At 34.3% G+C, this 12,102-nt stretch overlaps 1 pseudogene; it reads left to right on the forward strand.

Moving 5' to 3' along the window:
- The first annotated feature begins 3,026 nt into the window (after window positions 1-3,026).
- Window positions 3,027-3,959, forward strand: LOC134376543 (olfactory receptor 5D14-like; annotated as a pseudogene).
- The last annotated feature ends 8,143 nt before the right edge of the window (window positions 3,960-12,102 follow it).

Consider the following 12,102-nt stretch of genomic DNA (forward strand, 5'->3'; position numbering starts at 1 on the left):
CGCGTGCTCAGCTCCCAATATATGCATATGACTTTACAGGAAAAATGGATTTTGTTACTAATTTTGAAAACAAATTAATGAACCAGAATTGTAATTTCAGACATTTTTTTTTTTCCTGAGGAAAGAAACGCTCCTTAAATTGCTGGCTAAAAATGATTTGTTATTTCTCACCATCTTTGGGTGACTGGCTGGGTCTTCTGCCAGTCCTTCTTGGGCTCACTCATGTTGCTGCAATGACGTGGCAATTCAGCCAATATTAAATCTTCCAAGATGGCATCACTTGTTTGTTAGGTAATGTGGTGTGGACTGTTGATTGGGGTGCCTCAATATTTTCCCAAGAAGTCTGTCATTCCCTAGTACAGTACAATGGCTTCCTTGTGTGGTGATCTCAAAGCAATGTTTGAAGACAGTAAAAGTAAAAGCCATAAGTCATCTTAGTGTCTCAACTCCAGAATCTGCACACCACTTCCGCCATATTTTCTTGGTCAAACAAGTCACAATTCCAACATAAGAATTCAACACTGCTCCCCCTTGTGAAAGCATCACCCGCTTGGTACATAACACTTCTAAACTACCAGAACTACTGGTTTCACTTATGGGAAGCAAGATTTAACTATTGCACCATTAATGGTGATAAGGTAAGAGCAACTCCACTTGTAGATTGTACCAATAAATTCTGGACTAGTAAAAAATCATTGGAGAAAAGGTGATGCATATTGGTTGCAGAATTAGAGCATGCAACAAATTCTGGAGGATATTACTCCATCCACGTAAAGTATTGGCACAAAGATCTTCTGATAAGTTTCAAAATGTGATACCAATGTTCCAATCATAGTTTTTGAATTTTTAAATATTATAAAAATTTTTGTTCAGCACTGCATTGCAGGGCTACCCCAGAGCAGGATTATTATAGTGCTGCCACTATTCATTTTAGTGTGGTGCTATCAAATAATAGAGAACCATCTGAAAATAAGGCCATAGCACTTTCTTCCATAAGGAAGTTGTCATAGGGAGTACCCCATGAGGCTAGAGTTCAGGTTGAGAAGCATGAAGTATTAACGGCAAGAGGATGAACCACGGACATTTGTAATTGCTCATATTGCTTATATGTGTCTTCAAGAATAGGAGTGCTGTTGACTGCTGTGCATGCCTAATTTTATAGATTAGTAGAATAGACAACACACTGTTCATGATGGGAAGTGCAGGTTGTATGGTACGTTGGTGGCTGATTGTCAATCATTCAGATTCTAATGGGGTCTGTATAAAGTCAGAAGCAGTTTCTCAAAAGGTGAATAGTTTTCTGCAGAGGAAGTTATTTGCTTTAAAATCCTAAAGTTTTGATCTGTAATTCACTGTAGGGGCCTATCAAAATTTCTGAACAGCCCCTATTTGCCAAATACACTTCTGCACATGTATGTATGTATGTTTAATAATAATAATATTAATAATAATAATAATAATAATAATAAAGTGCTGGGTCATCTGTCCCTAATAGCATAGTTTGCAGGGGAGATCAGAGTTTTCAATGCATTTTACTCTGTTTTCTCTGGTTTTGTACCCCCTAAAATGGACATGCTTTGGGGTAATTTTGTAAGTAAGTGGGAGAAACTTGCCTAAAATTGCTATATGCTGCCTCCAAAATTCAAAGGCACTCACTGAATTTCAAATAGATGAGGTGGTATCTGATTTTTATTCTTGTTTCATTAGTTAAAGAGGGCATTTTAATTATTTGCAAACAAAGCAAAGTAGTCAACTTCATACTGGAATTTTTCTGTGTGATTTCAAGGAGACTCTCATCATTAAACATGTCCAAGAGACCTAGTATTTGCCTAAATTACCTGTTTTGCTGATTGTGAAGAATTAGTTGCTAGTGATTCTCCAAAGCTTGAGTTCTCAGGGCTATAGACTTAGATGTGAAAGCCTTGGTCTTCCTGTCATGCAGAGTTTACAGAGAAACAGGAGGGTGGTGGTCTGATCTCTGTAGCAGGTAAAGTTTTTCAGGTTTTCTATAAAGCTGTGGAAATGGTGTTTTCCTGATATAGTAATTGGGGTCTCTGATTTTTAATGTTAAGTCACTGTAAATGTTATCCAATTCTGAACCTATTTAAAGGAAGAAGTTAACAGTCTTGTTTCACAAACAGTAGAGTAAATTTGCTACTTGGAAATGGATATATATCCATATTGTCTTTATATGCACTTTACATTGTTAAATAAACTGTTACAAGAATGAACTCTAGTTAGTCTTGGGAGTATTCTTACCTGATATATCTTGGGACGCTTGTAAGATAACTATGCAATGTCTTGAATATAGTAAAAGCTAACCATTAGCCTATAAACCCTAATAAAATGCACACTCCGCTCTGGTCAAGAGTAGGCCTTTGTCCTCCAGAAACCCTCAGCAATTAAGATAATCAATGAGAGAAGATGCCTTTATGGGATAAGTTGCTAATATGGGATTGCTATGCTCTTTTTCTATATTTTCCTAATGTTTTATACTCATAATTGAAACATAGTTTCTGAAAGGTTTTAATTGATTTGCAAAACCAGTGTAGAAGCAAAATGCAATAGCAGGGTATGTTCTTCTTTGAGGCAAATATTTCACATATTCTTTCACAGAATCTTCACTAATGTATGCATTCATGTGCAAACATTGTGTATCAGTTATGTGCATGCTATCACACTAACAAATATGTGCATGTACATATTGCAATGAAATAAGTATTTTTATTGGAAACACATAGTGCAGTGGAAATGTAAATACATTTCAAAGACTCAGCTTTGTTTGGTATATATGCAGCAGCTATCTGCTTGAGGCATGTTCTCCATAGAGAAAACTAGGACCAACAACTCTTCCTTCTCATTTATTTCCTCTAAGACACAAAGTCATGACATAATTGTCACTCATCCCCATGAATCTTCACTTTGGCAGAACAACTCTTAGCAAGCACACCATTGCATTAAAAAGAATTATGGTTTGGGCAACAAGAAATGTGAGTCTGAGAACAACCTTTGCATTAAAAAGAATTATGGTTTGGGCAGCAAGAAATGTGAGTCTGAGAACAACCTTTGCCATCCTAAGTTTCGCAGATTACCCAGAACTTCAGATCCATCTCTTTTTGTGTTTCTCAATATATATGTTATCACTGTTGTAGGAAACGTTGGAATGATAGTCCTCATCAAGATTGACCCCAAGTTCCATGCTCCCATGTACTTCTTCCTCAGTCATCTTTCTTTTGTTGACTTGTGTTACTCTTCCATCATCACTCCCAAGCTGCTTGAGAACCTGGTCATGGCAGATCAAAGCATCTTCTACTTGAGCTGCATGTTGCAGTATTTCCTCTCCTGCACAGCTGTGGTGACCAAGTCCTTCCTGCTGGTAGTGATGGCGTATGATCATTTTGTGGCCATCTGTAATCCTCTGCTTTACTCAGTGGCTTTGCCACAGAGGCTCTGTGACCTTCTGGTGGCAGGGTCATATCTTTGGGGTATGACCGGCCCCTTGGTACTCCTTTGCTATGCTCTCCATCTAAACCTTTCTGGTCACAATGTGATCAACCACTTTTTCTGTGAGTACACTGCTCTCATCACTGTGCCGAGATCTGATGTTCACATCCTCCACCTGTTCCTTTTTGATTTTGCCACCTTCAATGAGGTGAGTACACTGCTGGTCATCCTCATGTCCTACGTTTTCATGTACTAAAATCTGTTCTGCCAGCAGGTGTCACAAAGCCTTCTCCACCTGTGCTTCACACCTGACTGCCATCACCATCTTCCACAGGACCGTCCTTTCCCTTCACTGTGTGCCCAACTCCCAAAACTCTCGACAAACTTTCAAAGTGGCCGCTGTATATCACACAGTCATCAATCCCATGCTGAACCCTCTGATCTACAGCCTAAGGAATAAATAGTTAAAGGATGCCTTTAGGAAATTAATGCACATAGAAGTCCCATGTCTTTGATCCAATCTCAAAAGACTTTTTCAATATTCATGAAATATTGGAACAGAGTCTAAAATGTTTTCTAAAACTTATAGCTTTTTAAATATTTTTTTATCAATGATTGTGATGCATCGAATTGATTAATTTAAATTCCCTGAAGACATCAAGACAGACAATTCTGAGGTGAATTCCACAGGATTTGGATCCATAAAGCATCATTTTTTCCCAATTCTCTAAAAGCAAACACAAAAATACTACAAAGCAGAATAGATCGTTCAGTGTGGGGAATAAAGAAACTGCAAGAATGATGTTAACTTGCCCTATAAAAGGCTTTTCTGATTTAACATGTATGGAAATAAATATTTGGCTTTTCACGTTATTTTTATTGTGTGTCACAGGAGCACTGAGCCTTTGTTGGGAGATACAACTGTGTTATAAAAGGGAAAATCTTTCCTGATATCTTCATCCCTTGGGTTTTGTGATTTCTATGAATAAATAGCCTTGCACTTGAAACAGCTCATGTTGAGAAGTAAATAGGACAAGTATAATTATATCTACTATAGATGATGACAGAGAAGTTCGAGGTGATAGTCTAGAAACAGCTGAAAGGAGGATGTAAGACAGAAACTCAACTTTTTTTGCCTTTTCTTTATAACACTTCTGAGGAAATTAGTATGGGAGATTATAGAAATTAATTAGGGAAGATTACTGGAGTCATTTCATCATTACTGGATTGTACTTTAATATCATTTCTCAAAATTTTGTAGTCTTAGATTTATCACGTCTGGAAATCATGTGTTCTCTAGTCTAATTCATACAGAACGAATATAGATAGTGAAGAACCAGATTTCAGAACTTTTTGTTAATGTTTACAAAAATGACTAAACAATCACAAATATCTGGTAACAGATATTCTAAAAGTTAAAGCAGAAATTGGATGAGGTAGCTAACCGTACAGAATTTAAAATGAATTGTAAAGTTTCTATTATTAAAATAGAGTCACATCGGGGGAAATAGATAGCCATGTAAGAAAAAAATAAGATTATGTATCTTTCTCATTTCATACAGTAAGACAGAGATCTAAAAGCAGATTTAAAATTAAGGTTATATGTGTATTAAAAAAAAACTTCTTTGCAAAAATAACGAAATAAATTAATATGACAAGTGAATAATTGAGATAGTCACTACTTGTAACATATATAGTAGAGGTGAAAATGACAATCCTATAGAAAAATTTACATGAGATATAATTATGTAGTCTAGTAAAAGTAATAGAAATAGCCTTAAAACATATGAAGAGTAAGTGAAGCTGTGGGGAAATGCACTTTAGTACATTTGGAGCAGGAATTTAACAAGTTACAACAACTAAAATGGGCGATTTCGAGTACGAGTGACATTACATACGCATTTGCCCTCTTTCAAAGCTTTCACAGTTCTAGAAATCTCTTCCAAAACTATACTAGCAAAATATATATAAGCAATGGATTCACACGCATTATTTATAATAATAACTGACTTTATAAAGTTTTATATGAAGGTGATTGAATAAAGTATGGATCTAAATGTATAAGTATACAACTGTGAAAATGGAAAAAGGAAGGTTTTTATGTATTCCTATAGATTTCCCCACAGAATTCTTGAGTGAATAAAGACAAGATTGAGAAAACATTTGTATAGTATGATAAAATGTGTGAAAGAGGAGAGATAAGTAACCGAAAAACTAAAAAAGGTAGGAAGAGATGTAATAAAACTTAAAATAAATAATAATAATAAAACATTCACTTAAATATTATTGAAACCAAGGTTATCAGCACATGAAAAAAAGAGTTACAGCTCTGAAATAAGATAAGGGAAATACAATTGTTTTTATTATCTTAAGTTGAATTAGAAATATAGTTTGAAATAATGTTTTTCTTTGGAAACACATACCACTAAAAATTATAACTCAGTAGTAATGAAAATTTCTGTTCTCCAAACTTCTTCTAAAAAGAAAACCTTCTTCCCTCCAAACAGAACTACTGCTTCTTGGAGAACTGGCTAATTTGAATTCTACAGTAACAAATATACAAGATGAGCATTGGGCAGATTACGTTTATGAAAGCTAGAATGCCCTCAACAGCTAATCAAATCCTCTAGAAGAGACCTAGGAGACAATTTGAAGGGGCTCCCACAGGTTTATGGTTAGACATTTTAAATTAACAGTTAATATTGACTTCAATTATTTTAAATGCATTAAATATACTTAAATGCAGATTCTAAAGAAGAAAAAAATAAAATACAATGGTTGGAATTAAAGGTCCCTGGTGTATTAACTCAATACTCTGAAAATTGTAAGTTAAAGGAAACAAACATTTGTTTTATCTTTCCTATGATATTAGTTATGATCCGGGCTACCTAACAGTTAATGAGAGGAATTTCGGAAGAAATAAAGGCAGGAAAAAGAAAGAAATTAGAAAACCACAATTTTAGAACTTCTAATTTTAAAAATAAAGGGTGTCCGGATTGGAAAAGATAAAGTCAAATAGTCTGTTTGCAGATGACATTATCCTATATGTAGAACAGCCCAAAATGTCTACAAAAACAATTTAAAAATTAATAATCAAATTTAGTACAGTTGCAGGATACACAATCAACAAGCAGAAAATAGATGCTGTTTTTATACTCCAAAAATGAACTAGCAGAAAAAGAGTTCCAGAAAGCAAGCCAATTTACAATAGTCGCACATAAACACAAATAATAAAATACCTGGGATTCAACTTAACCCAGGTAAAAGATCTCTACAAGAACTACACAAATTACAGTTGAAAGAAATTAGAGAGGACACATGAGGATGGAAAGATATCCCATGCTCTTGGGTTGGAGGAGTTAACATTGTGAAAATGTCTATATTACCCAAAGGGATCTACAGATTCAATGCAATCCCCATCAAAATTCCAATGACATTTTTCTCAGAAGTGGAAAACCTATCCAGACACTTAATTGGAATAACAAAAGATGACACATTGTCAAAGAAATCCTGAGCAAAAAATTATCTTGAAGGCATAAAACTTTCCGACTTTAAACTATATTACAAAGCCATAATAACCAAACAGCATGGTACTGGCATAAAAACAGACACACAGATCAATGGAATAGAATAGAGAATCCAGAAATCAACCCATACACCTACAGCCATCTGACCTTAGACAAAGGCAGCAAGTACACACAATGGGAAGAGACTGCCTCTTCAGCAAATGGTGCTGGGGAAGCTGGATATTCATATGCAGGAGAATGAAACTAGAACATTACCTCTCACCATATACCAACATTAACTCAAAATGGATTAAAGAATTAAATATACATCCTGAAACAATAAAACTCCTAAAAGAAAACATAGGGGAAACACTCCAGGAAGTAGGAGTGCGTACAGACTTCATGAATAGGACCCCCAAAGACAAGCAACCAAAGGAAAAGTAAACAAACGGGATTATATCAAAGTAAAAAGCTTCTGTACAGAAAAAGAAACAATCAACAGAGTGAAAAGACAACAAACAGAGTGGAAGGAAATTTTTTCAAAATATACATATGACAAAGGAATAATATCCAGTATATAAAAGGAATCCATACAACTTTACAGCAAAAAAACAAATAACCCAATTAAAAAATGGTAAAAAGAGCTGAATACACATTTCTCAAAGAAAGATATAAGAATGGCCAAGAGACACATGAAAAAATGCTCAAAATCACACAGCATCCAGGAAATGCAAACCAAGACTACTCTGATATACCATCTTACTCCAGTCAGGATGGCTAATATCCAAAAGACTGAGAACGATAAGTGCTTGAGAGGTTGTGGAGAAAAAGGAACTCTCATACATTGTTGGTGGGACTGTAAAATGGTGCCGCCTTTGTTGAAAATGTTATGGAGGCCTTCAAACAATTATAGATAGATCTACCATATGACCCAGATATTCCACTGCTGGGAATATACCCAGAAGAATGGAAATCATCATGCAGAAGGGATACGTGTACTCCAGTGTTTACTGCAGTGCTATTTACAATAGCCAACAGTTGGAACCAGTCCAAATGTCTGTCATCAGATGAGTGGATAAGGAAACTGTGGTATATCTACACAATGGAATTCTACTTGGCTATAAAAAAGAATGACATACTACCATTCACAACATGGATGGACTTAGAGAAAATTATATTAAGTGAAAAAAATCAAGCACGGAAAGAGATATGCCAAGTGTTCTCACTTATTTGTGGGAGCTAAAAAATAAACAAATAAATAAATAAACACACAAACAAATGGGGGGGGATAAGACACAACAATCACAACAATGCCTCGAACTTTTTAAGACAAGTGAACAGATATGATGTGGAGGGGAAGGAGAGAAAAGGAGGGGGGGAGAGGACAACGTAAAAGGTCATGAAAATCAAGTAGAATGTATAATGAGAAGATAAAATAAAAATATATATGTATAAATTTTATGAACAAAAAGACATTCTCTTACCAATCTATCATTACCTAAGATAATAACTGTCTCAGGGTTACCTGTTGTAAATATTTGTTTAATGAATAATAGATAAATACATGAGTAATTAATATATTCTTTTTATGTACTCAACTTCCTTTCCCTTGTTCTGGTATAAGAAGGCAATGCCAACAAAATTGCAGCTATTTTATTTTGATTAATAAATATATAATCTTCAAGCTGTTCATGCTCAGAGATGTTTATTACTACAGGAAGATTATGTATCTTTTGAAAGAGAAGTTTTAATGTGATTTATTTCTGTATTATTCACATATCAATAGCCTAACCTTGAATATAATTGGTTTGGAAGCATGTTTGCTTCATGAATGAATGTGATTAAACTTTGGTGAAGCTACTTTTATGATTTTATAAAGAAAAATATTTGAGGTATTGTTTTCCATTTACAAGTAATTTCACCATGCTCTACTTGATTTTGAAAACTAAATGTTTTTATTATAATGAACCTCAATAAACAGAGGAAATCTAGTAGATCGAATATTTCTTTCATTTTGTTTACTTTTGATTGCCTACTTTTTAATTTCATTTGAATTGACTAATTACAATTGTACATATTTAACTTGAAATAATCACTTCTTATAAAAACATCCAGACCTCTCTTGTGTGTGTGTGATCTACCTTCTCTCCACTCTGTAACCTTCCATACTTCTGGTAGATTTGACTCGATTCCCAGTTACATGGAAAATCATATTTACCACTAAATAAATATTCATGTTATATATTTGTCACTTAATATATATTCATATTATGCTTATTTTATGCTAATTACTGATCTAGGAGCTTGGAACATATGAGATATCAAAACAATGAAAAATCCCTGCATCCCTATAACTTTTATTTTCCCTCTATCAGAGGGAAAAAACAATATGTAAATAATGCAGTAAATAGGGATTTTAAAAAAATTAACCTTGTTAAATAATTTAACCACTAAAGGTGAGTTGTATGGCAATACTCATAATGTGTTCATGGAAGATTTCACTGAAAAGAGCATTTGGGGGAAAAAATGCTTACAGGAAAGAATCCCAGTCAGAGAAAACACCAGTAAAAAGGACATAAGGAATAGAAAGCAGGTCAGAATAGTTAGAGGAGACAGTAAGGAAAAGCAGTAGTACATGGACAGAGATTTAACAAGGATTAGATCATTCTTCCATTGAGTGTTCACTTTTTTAAATTCTTTTGCCTTAACTTTCAATGGGTCATGATGACCTGAAAGCTGCATCTTCACACTTCTTCAATATATGGTCAGAGTGTGTGGTATGGAGGAAGAGGGTTATGATTGGCAAATAATATCCACTCAATCAATATTTCATAATCTTGATTTTCATACTTACATATATGAGAACACCGAATCCTAACCACTAGACCACCAGGGAAGCTTCATACTTACATATATGTTTATAATTGCAGGAGGGTGTGGGAGTGATCTGGGGCTGGTGAATGTGACTTTAAAATATGTATTTTTTTACTTGAAATGTCCCCAATACTGCTATAGTTTTCTTTTTTCTCCAGGCTTTCAGGTATGTAAGAATTACATCAGTTAAAATTGATTAATTTAATTTATTTGTGATGTCAAGAGAGTGGGGCAATAGTCTCTAGGGTTCATGCCACCAAGGATATAACTATAGATATAAGAACAATGCATAACTCCCAGTCAACAGAGGTACCACATTTGCCATCAGCAGATTTGTTTTAAGATTCTAAAGATGGATTGATACTAATTTCAGTCTAGAGAGTAACTTGGACGGAGGGAAACTTACCTTTTAGAACTAGACAGTAGAACTAGAAAAATATACATGAGCATATAAGGAGCAGAAATGTCACTCTTTCTGAGAACTCTGTATTAGAGAGCCTGGAAGAGCTAAGCTTCTCAGTAGCAGTCCCTAAAAATCGGGTACCTGAGGTGGGGGAACAGAAGAGCTCTGAGAATGTGGGAGTGTGTATTATTTTGCTTCTGTTGATTGTTGGAGGAGTAATAAAGATAGAATACACATGTATTTAAGTAAAATGAAATAAACTGGGATAAAATAGACTCTCTAATAAAAACATAAATAAATAAAAGAGACAAGCTTTCATTAAGATTATAAAACAGGAAACATTGTGACCCCTGAGAGCAATAATAACAACTAAATTGGAACAAACCAATGAACATAAAACCTACAGGGCAGATTTTAGCTATCATATTTTCTGGATTGAAAGATACAGTAACTTATACCAACATTGTAATAACATCATTTTGGGAACAAGATCCACTACAGTAAATATAATATTAATTTAAAATAAAATTTTAAATCCATTACATAAATGAAATACAGCATCAAGAGAAAAATTCAATAATTCAAATGTCTCACTATGTGATGGATTGTCTTTTGAGTTTTTCTTTAATACTCAAATTCACACACACCGAAACATATAGGGCCATTGTGTATGATCTGACATCTATACAGATGGACCATCTGGAAACTATTTCTTGGATTGTGTGACCAGACATAATCTTGCCAGAAATGACAGAAAAAGAGATTCCTGGTATGGTAGAAGCTGAGAGGTGTTAGACACTGATTAGAGAAATATAATGATACTTTGCATTAGTGTTTTCTCATGAAATGTCTTCACAGTGCAGCACTAACTCAAGTTTTAATCGTCCTTCACAGGTAATATAGGGACAGAATGAATATCCTATGTACCTAGAAGGGAGCAGGAAGAGAAAGAGACAGAGACAGAGACAGACAGACAGACAGACAGACAGACAGAGAGACCTAGGCAAAGGAAGTTTCTAAACCATAGTGTTTACTACAGTTAGCTGTTCCATGATGAGAAAAATTTCCTAAAACCCGTTCTCATATGTTTCATGTTGATGCTGCTTTCTAAGGTATCTCTGTGGAATAAACGCTGCCATTGGACTGTTTCCTATAGACTTGGAGTCTCTAGTTTGCTCACTTTTTGGAAATATGATTATTAATAACACAGGATCAGGGTTTCATTTAGAGGAAGAGATGCATATCTCAGAGTCTGAGGATCACAGCTCTAGTCATAGATGTGTAGACTGGACTTTATCTGCTTGGCATTTGTAAAAGTCAAGGTTACTCTGGCTTCAGTTTTTTCACCTCTGAGATAAGGAAGTAAACTAGATTATATTTAGAAACTATTCTAATTTTATTATTCCTAAAACACTGAGGAAGGAACTCCCTCAGTATGGAAGCATACTCTGAAAAGATAAGTTATGATATATTTTGATGTGAAATTTACTGCATCAGACAGACAAACAAAGATACGATATGGTGCTATATATGGAGTTAACAATACAGGCACAAAGGTTCAGTGTTAGGGCTGTTTATATTTAACGTCACTGTGAACATATCATATAAAAATACATTCATTTAGAAATCTCTGGTTTTTATTACTGTTTATAAGGCTGATATAATCAGTCATCATGTCATGTTAAGTTTATCTTTTATGAATTCATAAAATTTAAGGAAAGCCAAAAGTCCTGTATGAAGATTTGATTTAAAATGACCATAAATGCTTTGATTTCATTTTACTATATTTGGAAATGTTAAAAGCTATATTTGAAAACTTAAAATTTAATTCAGGAATTGTAGCTATTTTATGCTAAGAAATATTAAAATGTAGCA

This window comes from Cynocephalus volans, chromosome 4 (assembly GCF_027409185.1).
Source record: "Cynocephalus volans isolate mCynVol1 chromosome 4, mCynVol1.pri, whole genome shotgun sequence".
Lineage (NCBI taxonomy): Eukaryota > Metazoa > Chordata > Mammalia > Dermoptera > Cynocephalidae > Cynocephalus > Cynocephalus volans.